The sequence below is a fragment of the Drosophila elegans genome, unplaced genomic scaffold (assembly GCF_018152505.1).
Source record: "Drosophila elegans isolate 14027-0461.03 unplaced genomic scaffold, ASM1815250v1 contig_208, whole genome shotgun sequence".
NCBI classification, from domain to species: domain Eukaryota; kingdom Metazoa; phylum Arthropoda; class Insecta; order Diptera; family Drosophilidae; genus Drosophila; species Drosophila elegans.
In genome coordinates, this window is record NW_024545578.1 from 22,785,492 (window position 1) to 22,795,161 (window position 9,670).

A 9,670-nucleotide genomic window follows, 5' to 3' on the forward strand; every position below is an offset into this window, starting at 1 on the left:
AAATGGCATTCCTATCACATAGGAGCCGCAATCCACTCTGCACCACTCCTGACACCACACCACTACGCCACCCCGCCACACCGCCACCCACTGACCTCTGACCCCTGGAGCAATAGCCATAGCCACCTTTGTTGTGGTGCTGCTGCCACCAACTACGTGCTCTTTTCATTTGTTTTTATTATTATTAAACAACTCTTGTTGTTCCCGTTGTCGATGTTGCCGGTTGCCAGTTGTTGGTCGCTGTTTGTTGTTTGCTGTTTGTTGTCTGCTGTTTGTTGTCTGCAGTTATTTGTTGCGGCAACTCCACCACGTGTCATAAAAGTTTACAGACACCGGCACACACGAACCGATGGGCAAGGATAACCCACGGACACCGATGTGTGATAAGTCCGAGTTCCCAATCCCAATATGTCGCGATTTTTACGACCACACACGAATCACCGGGCTCTGATCTAAATTAAGTTGATTCAATCAAGATTTGCGTGTGTTTCTGTTTCTGTTTCGATTCGGTTTCGGTTTCCGTTCCTGTTCCTCTTTCTGTTACCGGTCGTCAATGGATTTGTTTAATGTCCGCTGTCGAATCGAAAAAAGTGGCCATTCGAACAACTCAATATGGCACGTGAATCGATTGCTTTCGGGGGCGTTCGATGGCTGCAATCCTGGCAAGCACTTAATGGTTTTCTGGCCAACGCTTTGATGATCAAAGTGTCACGGGCTGGTTCATATAGAAAATAAATCTGGCCATGGGCGGAAATCTGGGAAACATACCTTTTAATACCTACCTGTCATAGCATTGTGCTTTCAGACTTTAGCCTTTTAAAGAGACACTCTGTATTAATCGGCTATAGTAAATAAAAATTCTAATAAATATATTTGCTTGATTGTGAGTGCTACATTCGATCTGAAACATAAATAAGAGTAATTTTTCAACTTCCATTTTTTTATTCCATATTAAATAAAACTTTAGAACTGGTGTCAATCTTTTTGTTTGTTTTCGGCAAAACTTTTAAAAATATCTCTAATACTGTAATACATGGCATTGCTCACTAAATTTAACAAAATGTTTTTAATAAAAAACGTAAACCTAAAATGTATATCGTGAATTCTTAAAGTTGGTTAAATGCTACTTCCTATTTGGTTCTGCCAATTTAAAAAAGTAATTGGTTTAAAACTTCAAATAATAATCATGTACAGATATGTTTTTGACATCTACTGAAAACCTGCTAATACATAAAACTACTCCTGTGGACTGAATGTTTTCGAAATCCTTGTAAAATTAAAACGTTGTCAAGCAATCAAATCATATTCGTAAAGAAACAAGAATACAGCGTATTAAATAATTTATATTCTAGCATTCTCAACTTCGTTTCTCGTACGTGCATATATTATTTCCCCATTAATATCGTATTATTCCTGATTTATTCAACTCCCGTGAGCGCTGAAAGTACAATATTCCCGACCACAATTGAAAACCCATATAAAAACAATCGTTTCGTCCTTTCGGTCCCCCTGCACATCCACATGCCCGCACTTCAAAAGGGGTTTATATGCTGCTGTAACAACACACATATCATATATGTAAGACACCTTATCCCCTTTCACGCCCCCTTTTCGCCGCCAACACGCGTTCTTAATCCGCCAGAGCCGAAAGCTCTTTGAAATATCCACACCGAATTATGTTGTCCAGTGTGTATGGTCATAAATTTTACGAGCGCGATGACCGAGTACCGAGTACCAGAAGTTTTCTGTGTGTTTTTGCCATACGGAAGAATCTTAGAAGCGGAATCGCCGGTACGGGAAATAGGAGTACATAAAAACTGACGTAATTTCGAAATTTTATTTCTATAAAATCTGACAGTAATTTCATTTAAATGACAACGCCAGACCGACCACCTCGATGCCAATCCAAGCCAAAGAGTGGAGGGAATCTCCCTGAGAAGGAATCGGAATCAGAATCGCAGTTGGACAGAAACGTTTATCCCTGTCGGGTATTAAATCTCCTCCCGTCATTGTCTTGGCGTCCGGACAGCGATTCCGTTCTGTTGTTTGCCTGTTTGGCCCGTACTTTGTTATTAACTCATTTCCGTTATGCCATAAATATGCGAACACGACGGGACCGGGCAATTAAAACAATTGCAAGTTTAAATTTACTGCAGTCTCAGCCGCTCTCAACTGCCCAGGCCTTCCAACTGGGGCTCTGCTGACTCATAAAACCAACAACATGGACATTAAATGGAGGCTCCTTCGGCCAGGTCCAGGTGGGAGGATCATTGGTTGTCCAGCGGCGGCAAAGGGTGCAAGCACTCGTTTCGTAAACTATATTACATTGCACAATCATCAAAGCCAAATGTTTCCGCTCAAAACAACACTGGGGGCCATCCATCAATGAATGCGGAAAAATGAGAGAACATATTGGCTTTAGTTAGCCACATTACTAATCAGTAAGGAAAATCTGTTAACAAAATACTGATATAATTTTGTATAATATTTACCTAGTTTTTTAAATCTGGAAAATATTATTTTTATGCTTATCATTATAACTTTGTATGCAACACTTTATTTTTTCATTATATCAACATTTAGAAACATCTTGCTTTATTATTTATCCTCCTCTTTTTCATTGTCAATTAACTAATTCATAATTCAACTGTAAACAGCTTACAACAGTATTTAATATGATACATTCTTAGGTTTTTTAATCTGCAAATATTATATTCATGCGTTTGTTTTACATTATAGCTTTGTATATATATAAGACTTATTCTCTTTATTTTTTTAATATCACAGTACTTAATATAATATTTGCATGGTCTTTTAGATCTCTAAAAGATATATTTATGCGTTGTTTATCATTATAAATTTGTATTTAAGAATTTCATTCTTTCTTTAATCAAGAACTGGAGATAAAAAACATAATTGGCATGAAAACAGTTAAAAACCGTTACTTACACTTAAAAAGAAATGGTAAAGTATAAATAATCTTGAGTCTTATTGCTAAATTTTCACAAAATCTATTTACTACTCTTAATCAGGCTCTTCAATCAATTGCACTTAACTGCAGATCTTTGTAGATAATGGCAATGGGAAAAATCGACGCCTCGCTCGTTCTGGCCATTATCTTATCCCATTTCCAGTTGGATCACTAACCCCGGCTACTGTATCGGCCAGAGATTCGATTCCCCGGCTAATCCTGTAAACAGTAACTGTAATAAATTCCTCCACCTTAAGCCATTCCCACTGTAGCCAGGCCATAAAAGAGGCGAGTAACAATAAAATTGAAATGAGTGAATTGGATGCTGTCTTCGTCCGTCTCTTCTGCCCATTCGCCGTCTCTTTCTCGATGCCTGTTGCCGGCTCTTTCACACATCTCAAATACTTAAAAGGCGACAAGACAAGCCTGACACTAAGAATTGAGATTCCTTGGCTTAATTATCAACGCATAATGTTTTTGGGTGATTTCATCTGCATATTTCCAGCCCAAGGGAGTGGGCCTCGGCGGTGCCAATCTTAACAAAAACGACGGCGACATTGTGTAAACATTGTGAGAGACCTGAAATTTATGTACAATCCCAGTCGAATGGAGAACGAACCGCACTGAACCGAGCCAAAACGGATCGAATCGAAGGCCAACCAACTGCAACTCCAGCTCCAGCTACAGCTCCAGTCGGACCAGATCTTGGGGCCGAGGTCCCCGGACCTCTTTTGCAGGTGAGAAGTGTCCATCTTAATCGAAGCAATAAATACACTTAATGAATTTCCTGCACTCGAAGCGAGGAAGGCCGCGTTCCGAGCCCAGAGCCTCAGTTTCAGTCACAGTCTGCGTCTGAAATCCACATTCTATTGGTCATACAATGGTCGAGGGCTGTTGCTGTTGGTGCACTTCAAAAAAATATTTTACAAAATATTTCCTCAAACACAAACCGTAGGTTAGCTTTTGAGTCAGCAAAGTCAAACCTTTTAATTTGTTTAAATATGCAAAGTTGATATGTCCAACTAAAAATAATTGTAGAAACTAGAGACAAATATTTAATTTATTCATTAAAAAAGGATATTTTTAAAAGATTTACGCCATAAGCCAATGACAAGTTTATTCATATGGGTAAACTTGAGACTTCGATGGAACTTTTATGAAACCTTTGACTCAGTTCAATAAAATTTTATCGCAAACCATTGATTCATTGGCTAGAGAAAAACATTTCTTGAAGCAAAGCGAACTTAATTTAAACTAGATAACAAAAGTATTTTGTTAAGCTTAAATCTTTTTGATGAAATTATAAACAAATACGCATTTTTATGATAGGTTTGAATCTATAGGTTGTTGTACCCATTGTAAGGCATGATTTTTGATCCCAGTGTGGCGTTTTTTGTTATTGGACATTGCGTGGCATTTTCGCACCCATGGAGAATGACTTTGCATCGCACACAGCCGCAGCTTCAGACGCAGTCTCAAAGCGAACAATTCGCCTGGCGATCGTCGTCGTTGACCAAAGTGTCATTAAAGTCCTTTAATTTATAGCAGAAAATCAAGTAAGAAACATGCAACGACGACTCGGGCCATTTGGATCTTTGGTCTTTGGCCATGGTCTTCGGCTCTGTGCCCGTCTTAAAGTCAGGGTCTGGATTGGGCCCTGGTCTTATTCCGATTCCCATTCCCATTCCCATCCCAGATCCATTGGTTAAGAGCCATATCCAGTGCCAGTTCCATCTTGCAACGGTTGTTTGTTACTCAGTGGAAATGGAAATGGCAAAGAATCGAATTTTGCTTTTAGCGCGGCCTGTTTTTTAAGTTTTTACGAGAAACAGAGAAAGAGAGAGAGAGAAACAGCGAGAGAGAGAGAGAGAGAGCGTTGGCAAAGTCTTGTCGTTTTCACCCGAACATATGGCTCGAATAAACCAAAAACGGGGCGACGGGCACTCTGGATCTCAGAGGTATATATCCTAACATCAGGGCCCAGTTTTCATCTAGAAGGTGTCGCCCCGTGTTTGACGTTTTGGTGCGGAAGTCGCCAGTGGCATTGGGACATGTTAATGGCCCTCAAGTTTATAAGTTATACATAAATTAATACGCCCCAGGGTCCGGAGTGGCAATTGGCAATTGGCCATTGAGGATCTGGCCGGGGCGTAACGGGTTCGCTTCGCAAGGCGATCCCAAGTCATTAAGACCACGCTGCCAACTGTTGCCTCAATTGTCCCTACTCAAAACAGTTTATGGCTTCTGGGCAACCGGCGATCGATTGGGTAAAAGTGAACTCGTAGTCGAGTTTACCCCTTCTTCCACCTTTCTCTCACCGAGGATATCATAAGCCGAACATTACCTAACCCAATGCTATGGCATCTATACCTATCGATCTTGGGGTCAGGCCTCTTAAAATCTGTTGGTTTCGTTAATGGTTTTTTGATGAAAGATCCCTATCTTAATGAGATCCTTTACAGCAGGATTATGGCGTTTTCCAACGAAGCTTTAATTGGTTGAAGGAAACCGAAAACGTATCATTTTAACAGATGTTAAAGTTAATAAAGGGTTGTGAATTCTTCGAAAGCATTTCAGTTATTTTGGAGACATGTTTGTATCAGCTTTACATCAAGGTTTTAATTAATGATGATCCTTAGAAGGTCTTCTGAGTTAATACTTAAACATCATACAATTTTTATAACTCTTATTTTGTCACTTAAATAGTTTTAAGTCATGAAAACAAGGTATTTTTAAACCTGTTATAATAAATAAAATAAAAATAACAATTAAACTTTGCCAACTTCCAGCAGCTAGTACTGCATATAAGTAAATATCGGCTCAGCAAATAAAATTTAATAAAGAGCGTTTTATTTTCAGGAGCTATACATTTGTAACACTTATACTAATATTTTTTTTAATTTGTGGTGACAAACAATTATTTCTCAAGAACTATTTATAATCTTTAATCTATGAAGACAACTGCAATCTCTTAAATTTCAATTGCCTTTCTTCCCACGAGCTATAATACCGAACCGTCTTGTTTAAACAAAGTCCCCATAGAATTCCCCCATGTAAGTGATATACCCAAACCCCTTTTCGTGGTTTTCTGCCCATTAGCTGACTTATTATAAACACATTTTTTCGATCTCTTAAGCATTTGATTTGTCTCAAATGTACAAATATAAACAGAGCAACTAGCCCAACGCATTTCCCACCATAAATTCAGAGGGAACTACTCAACGCTTGATTTCACCCCAGAGAAACTTGGTCCCCCCCAAAAAAACCAAACAAACAAATAGAAAAAATAAACAAATTGAATGCCTGCCTCACTGAACAAATTTGTGACCTCTGCAAATGGTTTCGCTTAAAAAACGGGAAGGGAAATGAAATCCGAGAGGAATTCCCCACGATGATGGCCGACAGCTGTTCGAAAAGGTGGGTGGAATTCGGGCGGTAGCCCCAAAACATGGCTTGTTAAATTCTAATTATTGTAATTAATTACCCGAGAGTCAGGGCCGGGCAAACAATGGCCAGTCAATAATAATAATGATATTAATTGATTGAATTATGGAGCGTGCACTGAGTTGCGCAAAATCACCGCCAGGGGGCGACACACACACACACACACACACACAGGCAGAGCGATAGAGCAATAGACCGAAAGACGGACAGACAGTCATGGAAAACAATTTGTGGCCAACTTTGGTCGAGGCAACTTTTCAACGCTCGCCTGGGAATATTTATGAATGCCACACAAAACCAGAGACGAGGGGCCAAAAGCAAGACTCTACGCTTTGGACATTTATCCCAAAAAAAGAGTAAAACATAAACGTGCGACGCCCAAAAATAGACATTGAAAACATGCTACATTCGAAGGTGGATATGGACGTGGATGTGGATGGGTACAGAAGGAGGATGGAGGATGGAGGATTGAGGATGCAGGGGGAATCCAGATATTATTGAATGGGTACCTCTCGGAGGAGCTGATGTTAGCGTTGTGTTTTCCCCTCACCACTTGAGTGTTTCGTAAGCGCTTGCTTATTTTTGGCATATGAAAAGGAAAAGTGTAGACAAGGCGACGTTTTTATGGTAAATGATTTATGCCACCAGCGGGCGCAGCGTCAAGGTAATTGAGTGGGAAACGCTGCCCGGACTTTTCCATTCCCCTCCCGATATGGTGTCCGATTTTCAGGAGGCAGCCATGTTGTTAGCTGCTTCAAAGACATCGCGAACGACTCGCAGCAAGTGTAATTAATGCTGTGAATTTTGCATATTAAAAGACCAACTTCTGCCATCATTCAGCCGCCAAGCGCAACGAGGCGAATGTTTATTTTATCCTCTATATGGGGGGTACGATCACTACGGGGAAGTACTTGCATCCCAATGGCTATAAAAGACTTGTAACATAAATTTGAAATCATTATAGTAACAGCATTGCTTAAAGACAAATTGGAAAAATCAACTTGAAATGGAATTTTGTTGAAAATGTGGAAAAATAATTACAATAAAATAATCTTTAAGAACTATTAACTGAATAATATTTAACAAAAGCTCAAATGAATTAATAAATACCTAAAAATTTAGTGTTTGGTAATCAAGTTGGAAATAACTTTCATATGATCTTACCAATATCCAAAATTAATAATATAAGCTGTTTATTATCTGGAGTAAAATAGAGAAATTCTTAAATTTATCGTTCTTTATAACATGATTTGCTCGCATCAAAGGCAACCTATGCTAGCCATACAAAAATAAAATCTGTAATAAAAGCTTTGAAATAAAAATAATGTGGACCAGAAACCCGGAAGAAAGCTGATCTCATATAGGCATTTAGAGCGGGGATTTTAATACCTATTGCTATATCCGAAAGTACTTAAGCACGCTCTTAACCCGACACCTGAAACTAGTTCGCACATATCTGTCACATGATTTACAGCATCGTAAACAACTCAGGGCAGACTCAAAGCACCAGCAATCTAGGGATCCCCCTCCTGGCGCCCTATATAGAGGGTATAGGCAGGTCGGTCGGCATCGGCCATAGATTTCACCCATCGTGTATTTGTTTTATATGGCCGCAACTGCAGCTGATCCTCATAAAAAGCCGCGACACCAAATCCTCGTGGCGTGGCAAACGAGCCGTGGACTCCACTTCACGCCGGTCCACGTTGCATGCAACCCAGAAACACACACTCCAGTGCTGCTGATCTGGCCTTTTTTTGGCTAGATCACTCCATACCTTAAATAACATATTTACTAATTATCAAATCTTGTACCAAATGTTAGGGTTGCTAAAACAACAGATAGCAACAATTTGTTAAACATGGTTGGTTTTGACTTACCATCGATACTATCGCTTCATTAAAACTATTTTTTATTACGATATATTTAAAAAATATTGGGAGAATATTGCGGTATATTTCTGGTAACTTGCTGGAATTTTCCACTTTCACAAAGCATTTGGTCTAAAATTTAAGTTTTTATTATATTTTATGAATGTTTTTAAATTGGTTTTAAACGTTTATCTGTTGTTTATATTTATATTTAAGTAAAATAACAAAATCTCTTTACAAGCTTGAAGATTACTATTTTTTCCAGTTTGTAAAAATTATTGAGATTCTGTATTTATATTAACCCAAGTCCAAGATTTATGAAATTTTTTTTTGTTAAATAAAATAAGGTACCTGTAATACATCCTTTGTCCAAATATGCAGTTAAAAAAATGGCTGAAACTAATCCTAAAAAATGTCCGTACAAATTAATTTGTAAATTTTAGCTAAATTACAAAGAAGTATCGTCTGTTGCAAAAAAATTATTTTAAAAAGGTTTTAAGCAAGTTTGTAATTTCGTTTAGATAAGTCCATAATTAAATGAATTTTCTTCAAACCATTTATTAAAAAGTGTCACACGGTTTGCATTCACCTAATAAAAGTATCCTGATTATGGAACAGATTTCGAGCACCACTAACCACACAGATACGACTGAAAGCGGCAAACGTGTCGAGTAAGTCGCTGGCTTCAAAAGGGGAGTGTCGCTGGAGGGGAAAAGCGGGAAAATGCGGGTAAAATGGGGGACAAGGGGGGAGGAGGAGGAGGAGGGGCGCACAGACAGCCCAAAGACGAAAATTTATTACGGAAACTTCATTGACAATTGTCACTGCAAGCTGACGTCGCTGGCTCTGCCTCAGTTGGTAACTAAGTGCGTTGCGGTGTCGGGGATTTGGATTTGTTGTATTTGTATATGGCCGTATATCGCATCTTAAAATAAGCAGCAACATGTGCGAGCGGGTCCAATACTTGTCCATAACAGACGCTGCGGCTGTGGCAGCTTATGGAAATCATATGGCAAAATGTCAACAAAAAACAAATACCATAACCGACAAGAAAAATACACGACGGGCGTATATGGCGTGGATTTTGTCAAAGGAATTCGCGCTTAGCATTTCGAGATTTCTATTTTGGAGGGGGCGTGGCAGCTGCCAAATCGCGTGAATTATATGGCGATTAGTCGTATATTAGTAAAGGCAATTACAAATCGTACTGCTTTATGATCTTAAGATTATGACAAATGTACGACAATGTGATAGACGACGTAGATAAATGCTTACAACGCTTTGAGGAGATTTATTTTGATATATCTTCAATTGTTTCAGAATTTTTATTGATTAATTTAAAATCGGTATTATAAGAAAAAGTAAATTGTAAGTAGAGAAATTAAAA